At 38.2% G+C, this 12010-nt stretch overlaps 1 pseudogene; it reads left to right on the forward strand.

Annotated features, from left to right (window-relative positions):
* Window positions 1–1147: 1147 nt before the first annotated feature.
* On the forward strand, window positions 1148–1922 carry LOC102985537 (type 2 phosphatidylinositol 4,5-bisphosphate 4-phosphatase-like; annotated as a pseudogene).
* Window positions 1923–12010: the final 10088 nt, after the last annotated feature.

Consider the following 12010-nt stretch of genomic DNA (forward strand, 5'->3'; position numbering starts at 1 on the left):
GTTAGGGATCCAGTATAATCAGGTAGGTGGTGGGCTTATTATTAAGGTTTGCCTCTTTCTTTTATTCCCATTATATTCTCCAACTTTAAAAAATCATATTTTAGTGTTATATGTCATTTAAGCATTTCTTCTGCTCTTTTCCAAGACCTTACTTAAAGAAAAATTACTGACAGTCACATAAAACTGATATGTTGAGATGGCAATATCGTTTCAGGCTAACGTTCCTTATCCTTCCTCGTTGTTATATTTCAGGTCCTATAATGATAACTTGCTAGCCAGGATCATCCAATATCTTTAGTTTATTTTTTAAATTTTATTATTACTAATACTTTGAATTTACATATTAAATAGATTTATTTATATTATATTTAACCACCCACACTTACCCAGTAAAAAAGTTCTTATAAGAACATCAATGCTGTCAATTTCACATAATAAAAAAGAAGAATAAATTTGAATTCCAAGAAGACGAAAAACATCCAATTTAGTTCAATATTCCACATTTTTATAGAACCCTTGGAATTTCCTAAAAAGATTTTTTTTTTTTATTTAGGCTGTTTGCTTTACCCAGTTTTTGTACTAAAGAGGTGCAATTATATTTATGTAAATTTCCAACAATTTCTAAGTACTTCCCAAATTTTATTCAAATAATCATTTTTAAGAAATAAAAAGGTCTGGGGCTTTCCTGATGGCACAGTGTTAAGAATCCGCCTGCCAATGCAGGGAACACAGGTTCGAGCCCTGGTCTGGAAGATCCCACATACCACAGAGCAACTAACCCCATGTGCCACAACTACTAAGCCTGCGCTCTAGAGCTCGCGAGCCACAACTACTGAGCCTGCATGCCACAACTACTGAAGTCCGTGTGCCTAGAGCCCGTGCTCCGCAACAAAAGAAGCCACCACAATGAGAAGCCCGCGCATCACAACAAAGAGGAGCCCCCGCTCACCACAAATAGAGAAAGCCTGCGCGCAGCAACAAAGACCCAACGCAGCCAAAAATAAATAAATAAATTTATTTTTTTTAAAAAAAGAAATAAAAAGGTCTGGGAGGTGGCTGCAGCGGCAGTAGCACTAACACCGCCTCCAAGTGGAGCCACAACCCCAGACTAGGCCTCCCCCTTGGCCCTGCCGCCCCTGCGGCCGTCATGGCTGCTGATGGGGTAGACAAACGCTTGCCTCTGCTGTCCGCATCCCATTCTGGAAATATCACTCCCACGGCGCCACCATACTTAACAAGAAAGCAGCCCCAGAGTGGAACTCCCACCTCCGTACACAGCCATTGCCAGTCCAGATGCCTGTGGTATTCCAGTAATAAACTGCTGCGTATGCCAATCTCTCATCAATTTGGATGGCAAGCTTCACCAGCATGTGGTTAAGTGCGCGGTTTGCAATGAAGCTACGCCAATCGAAAACCCCACAACAGGGAAGAAGTATGTTAGATGCCCTTGTAATTGTCTTCGCATTTCTAAGGACACATCATGGCGAATAGGATGTCCAAGACCCAACTGTAGATGCATTATTAACCTTGGCCCAGTAATGCTTATTTCTGAAGAACAGCCAGCTCAACCTGCATTACCAGTCCAACCAGAGGTACAAGAGTCATGTTTTGGCACTGTGGAAACACGTTCTTGTGGATGGAACTGACGTTCAACACTCTGTGGTAAAATGCCCACACTGCAAAAAAATTTCCTCTGTGGGTAGTACACTTCCTTGAAGATGCTGCTGTGCATATATTACCATTGGATTAATATGTATTTTCATTGGAGTTGGATTAACTGTTGTCACCCAAGGTTTTGCAAGGCTATTTCATGCAACTTAGTTTCTTCGGTAGTTGCTTATCTCTTACGTTTGATCTGCCTTATCCGAGCTTGTTATTGGGGAGCGATAAGAGTGAGTTACCCAGAAAACAGTTTTGCATAAACTTGTTTATGATTTGGTAATGCAGGTAAGAGAATCTAGCAGTTCTCAATAAGCTACTTTGGACATCTTTAAATCATTAACCTAATGGATTTCATTCTGGTTTATGTATGAAGTTTTAAGACTTTGGGAGTCTTTTATGAACAAATGCTCATTGTACTACATTATATGCAAATAGTTTGTTTTGCTTCTAAGTTTTCAAGCTCCAAATAATAAAGCTTGCTCTTCATGTTCCTTGACATCTCTTAAAGATATTTTTTGATTTGTTCCCAAACTTTACATATCACATCAAGCTTTCATTATTTTAAAATCAGTTATTCCATTACTGGCTATCTGTATTTCCAAGAAGTGTTTATATATGTTGGTGCAATAGCTTCACATTTAAACTTACATTTTAATTAAACAGTAAAAATTGCTTGCTTTAAAATCTAAGCAATATGCATTTTGCTTGAACTGCTTACTGTAACTTTAACCTAACATCATAGTGACCTAATTCAGGAAAAAAAAAATTTAGTGTACCTTCAAAGACTTGACACTTTTGTCATATAAAGACCATTTCTAGATACTGTCTGCTTGTTTTATGTTGTATGTAGAAAGTTATAATATTTTGGTAGAAATTTAAAATACAAGAATAAAAATATTTATTTGTCCACAGTTGGGGAGATATGTTGGATAAATGTTTTTTTCTCGAAGATCATTGGATCTTTGTCTTAGTCACAGGATCGTTTTGTCTTTTATTTTTGTCATTTTTTAATCTACTAATTATAAAAGTCTGGCCTAGATTTATGAAATTTAATGTTAATCAGCTCTATGTATTCCTTTATGGAGTCTGAAGGAAGGCTCACATAACATATTTCATAATGTTTAACCATTTACAGAGACGTATCCATATTAGGTTGTCCTCCTTTTCATTATATCATGGTAAATTTTTCTTATTGGGATAATTTTGGAATACTTATATGTGAAGGGAGTCTGTGACATTTTACACTGGCTAAAATATTGAGATTAGTTGCAGTTACTTTTACCATTCTTCTCAAATCTAGCTGGTCAAAAACTTACCAAATTTACTCAAAATACAGATCAAAGACAAAAAGCAACATACTTTTCTAAGAATTCACTAGGATTTAAGGAATACTATATGCCAATAAAATGGACAACCTGGAAGAAATGGACAAATTCTTAGAAAAGCACAACCTTCCAAGACTGAACCAGGAAGAAATAGAAAATATAAAGAAACAAATCACAAGCACTGAAATTAACACTGTGATTAAAAATTTCCCAACAAACAAAAGCTAAGGACCAGATGGTCCTTAGCTTTTGTTTGTTGGGAAATTTTTAATCACAGTGTTAATTTCAGTGCTTGATGGCTTCACAGGCATATTCTATCAAACATTTAGAGAAGAGCTAACACCTATCCTCCTCAAACTCTTCCAAAATATAGCAGAGGGAGGAACACTCCCAAACTCGTTCTATGAGACCACCATCACCCTGATACCAAAACCAGACAAAGATGTCACAAAAAATAAAACTACAGGCTAATATCACTGATGAACACAGAGGCCAAAATACTCAACAAACTACTAGCAAACAGAATCCAACAGCACATTAAAAGAATCATACACCATGATCAAGTGGGGTTTATCCCAGGAATGCAAGGATTCTTCAATATATGCAAATCAATCACTGTGATACACCATATTAACAAATTGAAGGATAAAAACCATATGATCATCTCAACAGATGCAGGAAAAAGCTTTTGACAAAATTCAACACCCAGAGGGTGTTGTAGGCACAGAGGGAACTTTCCTCAACATAATAAAGGCCATATATGACAAACCCACAGCTAGCATTGTTCTCAATGGTGAAAAACTGAAACCATTTCCACTAAGATCAGGAACAAGACAAGGTTACTCACTCTCACCACTGTTATTCAACATAGTTTTGGAAGTTTTAGCCACAGCAATCAGTGAAGAAAAATAAATAAAAGGAATCCAAATTGGAAAAGAAGTAAAGCTGTCACTGTTTGCAGATGACATGATACTATACATAGAGAATCCTAAAGATGCTACCAGAAAACTACTAGAGCTAATCAATGAATTTGGTAAAGTAGCAGGATACAAAATTAATGCACAGAAATCTCTTCCACTACTACACAGTAAGGATGAAAAATTTGAAAGAAAAATTAAGGAAACACTCCCATTTACCATTGCAACAAAAAGAATAAATTACTTAGGAATAAACCTGCCTAAGGAGACAGAAGACATGTATTCAGAAAACTGTAAGACACTGATGAAAGAAATTAAAGATGATACAAACAGAGGGAGAGTTATACCATGTTCTTGGATTGGAAGAATCAACATTGTGAAAATGACTATACTACCCAAAGCAATCTACAACAAATGGGACCTAATGAAACTTAAAAGCTTTTGCACAGCAAAGGAAACCATAAACAAGACGAAAATACAATGCTCAGAATGGGAGAAAATATTTGCAAATGAAGCAACTGATAGAGGCTTAATCTCCAAAATATACAAGCAGCTCATGCAGCTCAGTACCAAAAAAACAAACAACCCAATCCAAAAATGGGCAGAAGACCTAAATAGACATTTCTCCAAAGAAGATATCAGATTGCCAACAAACACATACAATGAAATATTACTCAGCCATAAAAAGAAATGAAATTGAGTTATTTGTAGTGAGGTGGATGGACCTAGAGTCTGTCATACAGATTGAAGTAAGTCAGAAAGAGAAAAACAAATACTGTATGCTAATACATATATTTAAAAAATTGGAATCTAAAAAAAATGGTTCTGATGAACCTAGGGGCAGGACAGGAATAAAGACCCAGATGTAGAGAATGGACTTTAGGCCATGGGGAGGGTGAAGGGAAGCTGGGACGAAATGAGAGAGTGGCACTGACATATATACACTACCAAATGTAAAACAGATAGCTAGTCGGAAGCAGCTGCATAGCACAGGGAGATCAGCTTCGTGCTTTGTGACCACCTAGATGGGTGGGAAAGGGAGGGTGGGAGGGAGACGCAAGAGGGAGGGGATATGGGTATATATGTATACATATAGCTGATTCACTTTGTTATACAGCAGAAACTAACACACCATTGTAAAGCAATTATACTCCAATAAAGATGTTAAAAAAAAAAAAAGGAAATAAAAAGGTCCTTGAGACTGCACCGAAGATCTGTACTATTAATTTATAATCTTCCATTGCTATCCATTCTTATATATAATGCAAGCAGAAACTTGGCACATGCTATCAATAGACAATTTGGAAACAGGTCTGCACATATGAGAAATGTGGAAACAATAGCCACCAGTCCATTGCATCTCCTGTATTACTATGGATTTCTGCCATTTACATTTTATCTCACCTTGTGCCTGGGTAGAAACACTAACACACAATTTACTGTTTATGCTCTATCCCAAGTGGTTGATTAGAGCTTATTATAAGAGGTCTGAAACAGTCATTATACCTGGGCTCCTAGCCATGCAATCTGCACCACGGTTTGTCCAGAGTACTGGCTGATGGATAAGCTGGCCTTAATTGCCAGTTCCATCCTAATTATTCCTTGCTCACTCCCCAATGCTCATTTTATTCATTGGCTTTGTTCCTCAATCTGTTGCTTAACACTTTGTCCAGCTCTCTGGTTAAAACTGCCAGTTCACTCTCCCCTCACCCAGCCTCAAATTGCCCATTCAGACACAAAACTAGACCCCATCCTCTTTAGACCTAAACCTTAGACCAGCGGTCCCCAACTTTTTGGCACCAGGGACCGATATTGTGGAAGACAATTTTTCCACAGACCAGGGGCAGAGTGGTTCAGGTGGTAATGCCAGTGATGGGGGAGCGGCAGATGAAGCTTCGCTTGCTCGCCTGCCACTCACCTCCTGCTGTGCTCGGTTCCTAACAGGCCGCAGACTGGTACCGGTATGATGCCCGGGGGTTGGGGACCCCTGCCTTAGACTCAGGAGAGGGAGGGTGTGTCCTAATGATTTAGGGATGACATGGAAGGTCAAAGTTTGCATGACCTTGCTAAGCCTCAAATAGGCCTCTTCCTTTGAATGTTACTGACTTAGCTAAAAATAATTTGCTAAAAATAATTTTTAAAAAAGAGCACTGAATGCCAGGGAAACATATTTTTATTCTATAGACTTTGAAAGCCTTTAAGCCCAAAATTTTAATGATTGGTATCAGTATAAGATATAAGTGGATTTGGCAGTAACAGAATTATTGCAGTTATTCACAGAACTGTTGGAGTTGTGAGTTATAAGAATAGCATGAATTCAGTGAAAAGAAAAGTCTCCATATTTTGCAAATAGATTATGTATAATTTGGTAATGAATTGGATTAGAATAATAATAATAAAAGAGACAATCACCACTCCGGCATGATATACTTAACAAAGAAGATAGACTTTGGGGAAAAGTATAATTGGAGAACAATATAGACCTGTTGATTTTGATTTTGCCAATATTGACTAAGATATGATGAATGGCAAGTCTCTAAGCTGGAAAGGTTAAGTAATTTCTAAGTTTAATACTGGACCCCTACCTCACAAGATATAAAAAAATAGTTAAAATGAATCACAGACTTAAATATAAGATCTAAAAATATAAAACTTTTAGAGAAAACATCAGAGTAACTATTTTAACTTTATTTTTGTGAAAGTCTAGGGTATTCTCAGTTCTTTCCTAACCATCTCTTATGCCTTGGGCATGAGTGTGGCTTTTAAAATTCCTCAGTACATATAGGTGCTTTTGAATGCCCTAATTTCCTAAAGAAATTCTCCCTACCTTTTCCTTCTGGGCTTCAAGCCATCTATTGCATGTCTCAGTTGTAGTCTTTAGCCCCAGGCAGCTGCAGGTTTTTAATTTGCTTACAGTGTTTTCTAGCAATGCACACTGCTTTTCAGCCCTGAATGAATTCCAAGATAGGCAAGACAGAAACTATCACCTGTGGCAGTCCCCCAGACATTTTAGAATAGAACAGATGAACATAATTACAAATAAGGTCTGCTCTGCTTCCTTTAAAACCAGGGACAAGGGTCCCACACTGGGAACACAGGCTGTCATCTTCAAGACCACCACTGTGCCAGGAAGGGAGTGAGACAAGGCCAAGAAAAAATGTCGCAAAAGCTTTCCAACAATTTTTTAGTTGCCTTTCTCCTAAGTTATTGTTCACTTGGTTTCTGTAAACCTTTGCCTATTTCCAGAATTCTAACAAATTGGTCCTGAAAGTTTCAACTGTTTTTCCACGTTTCTGTGGAAAGCTGGGAGTTTGGAGCTACTTACTCCACAAGTTTTTTTTTTTTTTTTTTTTCCTAAGGTATGTTACTGTTTTCTTTTTTTTTTTTTTTGCTGTACGCGGGCCTCTCACTGTTGTGGCCTCTCCCTTTGCGGAGCGCAGGCTCCGGACGCGCAGGCTCAGCGGCCATGGCTCACGGGCCCAGCCGCTCCGCGGCATGTGGGATCTTCCCGGAACGGGGCACGAACCCGTGTCCCCTGCATCAGCAGGTGGAGTCTCAACCACTGCGCCACCAGGGAAGCCCATGTTATTGTTTTCTAAGCTAAGAAATTTTTCTTTAGACTTCACCAAAATATTGTATACAACTTGAGAGTGATAACACCTCCTGCGTACTTTTTATCTGAAGCGCATCTGCTAACCTACCTTTCAATTGTTTATTTACTTTCCAGAAAAAATTTCAAAAACCTTTACTAACACTAATATGTTGACAAATATGATATCCTCTCTTTCTTCTCAAAGAGCAGAGACTGGGGTGGTAGAGGTCTGGGTGTCACGGAGCTTAGGACCAACATATATCCCTTTCTTTGGGAATTTACAAATTTCAGGGATGGCTATGTGGTAATAATAACCAGCATGGATATGTAACAGCTAAGCCTAAGTGATTCACTGATAAACAGAGAATTTCTAGCTGAGAAACACAATGTTAAACTTGGTGCAATTATGTGATTACGAATCACTAGGTATGTAACACTGAAAGTTTTCAATCTATAATAACAAAACAGGTTTTCAATTTATCACCTATTTTAAAAATCAAAGTTTAAACTTTTCATGAAGATGTCATATTATCTATTTCCACCTGGAGTTGAATATTTAAGTCTGTATAGATATATTCTTCATATACATATTTTAGTATATGAAGCCAAGATATATATATATTTTTAAATTTCTTAAAGGCTGCCACTAACTTGGTAAAAACTTTTGTGTGTGGGTGATTCATAGAACAAGTGGATTTTTATAAGTTCAGTTAATTCATTTCTACTTAATTTATTTCAAAAGGCTTTTGTGAAGAGCTTTAAAAATGTGCTTTTTCATATACCAGTTTATAGAGGGGGAAAAAAAGCCCTTTATCAACTAATTGAATTACAAAATTCAACTCAACCATAATCACATAGGTGATTATAATTGCACAAACTTAAATGCAATTGCACTGAAATTATTTCTTTTTAAATCAGAATCCATAGTGATTAACAGTAGGAATTCATTTTACATGTGGAAATTAAATTGCATGATATTTAAATATAACCAAAGTATATCTTTTTCTTAAGGCAGAGATAATTTTGTTTCAATATTGGAACGGAATAGAACCCTGGGCTGCACCCCCCTCCCCAATACAAAGACACTTCCATGTCTCCTGCCTTTTGTTTGTAGAGAAGCTAAAGTCTCCCTGGCCCCCCTGAGTCACAAAGGAACAGGCTCAAGCTGCTAAAGATTAGGGCAACAGAGTCACAGACTCAGTGTCTGATGCACATTCCTGACTTGTTTTACAGATATTGTAACTGCCACCAAAAGGAAAAAGCTGACTGCATGATGACCAGACTGCAGCCATGACATAAACTGCTCCATCTTGAGCAGTTCTGAGTCTATGGCTAGCACAATTACAAGAACTAGCCTTAAGAGAATGGAATTAACACTATTGCTCATAATAATCTATATCTTTGTGGCATCAAAATAACTGTAGCATGTTCTGTCCATATATGTAAACAGGCAACTACAACTGTCAGCAAAGAGATGCTACAGACCCATGTAGACATCTTCCACTCTAAGAATATGGCGGCCTATGTCAGCATGAAGAAGTTACAGAAGATGGACCTTTGCCCATGATCCCATAGAAATGGAATGATGTTCTGACAAGTGGGGATTTTTAAGAACTTTTTGGCAGGAAAGAGCTCTCTGCAGGAGGCCCCTTTTGTCTTGTCACTAACCTTAAGCCAGACACCCCCATGCCCTACTTATCACTGGCCCTAGCACACCTTTCAAATCTTTTAATCACACAATATCTTGCCTAACTTGGTTCTTTCCATAGATCAAAGAAGTAGAAATAAAGAATAAGCAATTAACAGATGACCAGATCTCTTCCTTATCGTCCCCTTCAGTAACCTTGTAAACAAACTGTGTGAACAAGATAGCATCTAAAGAAAAATCACAAGAAGTCAACAAGCCTGCACACAAGACTGCACACAAGTCTGCACACAGTGGGGGACGACTCTGACCCCCATCTCAATGATTAACTTAGATTACTTCCCCTTTTCTCTTTAAAAGCTTTTATGGACAAGCAGAATCTTTGGAGATGGTTTTTGGGGTACAATGAGTTCACTATCTCCCCAGGTTGCCAGCATTCTGATTAAAAACTTTTCTTTCTAGCAACATTTGTCTCTCTCTTGAGTATTGATTTTTTGAGCAGTGAGCTACTGGATTTGAGTTCAGTAACAATATCTTTAATCTCCCAAAGGACAAAAAAGCTCTAAAGGTGACACTACTAGCTCATGGATGAGCTTGAATCTATAATCCAAATCTCTCTAAGACTCAGTTTCTATATCTTTAAAATTAAGCTAAACTATTTCCAAACTCCCTTCAACTCTTAGCTCTAGAAAACTCTCAATTTATGTAACTCTCAATTTACATTTACACATTTTCACTAAATTATCTGTGTATGTATGCAGCTATGTAAACATCCATTCATTCATTAAAAAAAATTCTGAGCACTTACTATGTACCAGGCGATATGATGCTTTGGGGAATATAGGTTTTAACAACCTAGGTGGGTTCTTTCCCTCATGGAAGAAAACTAATAATCAGACCTGGTCATTGTTTTATTTTTGACCCTGCTCTGCCCAAGGTCAGATCACCTAAATCACCAGTGATTTCATACGTCAAAGAGGCTTAAACTCATCAGGTTCCCATCTTTGTTGCTACCTTAAAAACATTCACTTGGGCTTCCCTGGTGGCGAAGCGGTTGAGACTCCGCCTGCCGATGCAGGGGACACGGGTTCGTGCCCCGGTCCGGGAAGATCCCACATGCCGCGGAGCGGCTGGGCCCGTGAGCCATGGCCACTGAGCCTGTGCGTCCGGAGCCTGTGCTCCGCAACGGGAGAGGCCACAACAGTGAGAGGCCCGTGTACCACTAAAAAAAAAACCAAAAAAAAACCATTCACTTGTTTTTCTGGATTCCTGACTATCAGCCTATATATGATCAGGGGAAACATTTCACTCCATGCCTTCCATGTTTGTGTATTTGGATAATCTTATTTACCAGTTGCTGACTTCCTATTTCCTTGCTTCACATGTGTTGGATTCTCTACCACCTGTCTTCCTCTATCCCTATTACTATCTGGTTTCATAATATTATATTATTTGATAATTTCTGATGATGTATTATTTGTGCTATGATGACATCAAAACTACAAAGATTTTTCTAAAAGAATCTCCTTAAAAGGCAAATAACCTTTATACAATAGTTTGGTATTATGTATTCAAGTTTACAATTACTTAATTTTACCTGTTATAAATTGCATTTACAAATAATATTATCAACAGAGAAAATTTTATTTATTACTTCAAAAGTTTTCATTTTAAAATGATCCCATAAATTCATTTAAATATCTGTAACACTATACTGAAGTCCAAAAGCTTTGTACAGTTGGCTTAAATAACCTTCACCACCACACATATTACAGACGTGGAAGCAGCCTTATGGTCACAACTTCCATCCATTCCATGCCCAGGAAGTGATACAGATAGAATCTCATCTCATTCCTGTATAACTGTAAAGTCCATTTTCTTTTCACTACAGTACATCTCCTCCCCATAGAAAGGATTTCAAACTGGGTTCCATGGAAACAGATTTTCCTAAAACAGGAGGGAATTTCTTGGTCAAAATTAAGAAATATGCTACATAAAAAACTTCCACTCTCCCTTCCATCAATAGAGATATGATTCAGCTATACTGGTTCATAAAATACCAATTCCCATCCCCTAGGTCATCCCCAATTTACCTTTAACTCAGATTTACTTCAATACAGAACTGTATTTTGGGGTCTGTTGTTGTTATTGAAAGGGAGCAGAATATGTCACCCCGAAATATGTCTCTTTAGCATAAGGATTATCTTGAGCTGGTTATTTTTAAGAAATAGCAGACACAGAAAAGCCCTGAAGACCACATACAAGTTGCCATTTTGTAAGGGACATTACATGTATAAGGTAAATCTCCATTTGTAAGTGTGTCTCCCTCTCTGTACCAGGAAGAGGTGGATGACTAAATCTCTAGAAACTCTTACCAATGGAGAAGGTAACTGACTTCAATCTGCATAACAAGCACACCCTTATTTACTGTGCTTTGCCTGATAAGGTTCCATAACTGGCTCCCCACCATAAACTGAACACCTTTTGTCTTTAGCTGGATACGGTATTTAAATTTCTTATTAAGAGCAGGCCAATAATCTAAGAAAATGTTGTCCTTTTAGCAGATGAAAAAAAAATTAAGTTAGTTTTACGTAAGTACACTATTGGTTTTTAAAACTTAACTTAAAAATCTTTATGGGGGCTTCCCTGGTGGCGCAGTGGTTGCGCGTCCGCCTGCCGATGCAGGGGAACCGGGTTCGCGCCCCGGTCTGGGAGGATCCCACGTGCCGCGGAGCGGCTGGGCCCGTGAGCCATGGCCGCTGGGCCTGCGCGTCCGGAGCCTGTGCCCCGCAACGGGAGAGGCCACAGCAGAGGGAGGCCCACATACCAAAAAAAAAAAAAAAAAAAAAAAAATCTTTATGATAACAAT

Source organism: Physeter macrocephalus, chromosome 20 (genome assembly GCF_002837175.3).
Source record: "Physeter macrocephalus isolate SW-GA chromosome 20, ASM283717v5, whole genome shotgun sequence".
NCBI classification, from domain to species: Eukaryota; Metazoa; Chordata; class Mammalia; order Artiodactyla; family Physeteridae; genus Physeter; species Physeter macrocephalus.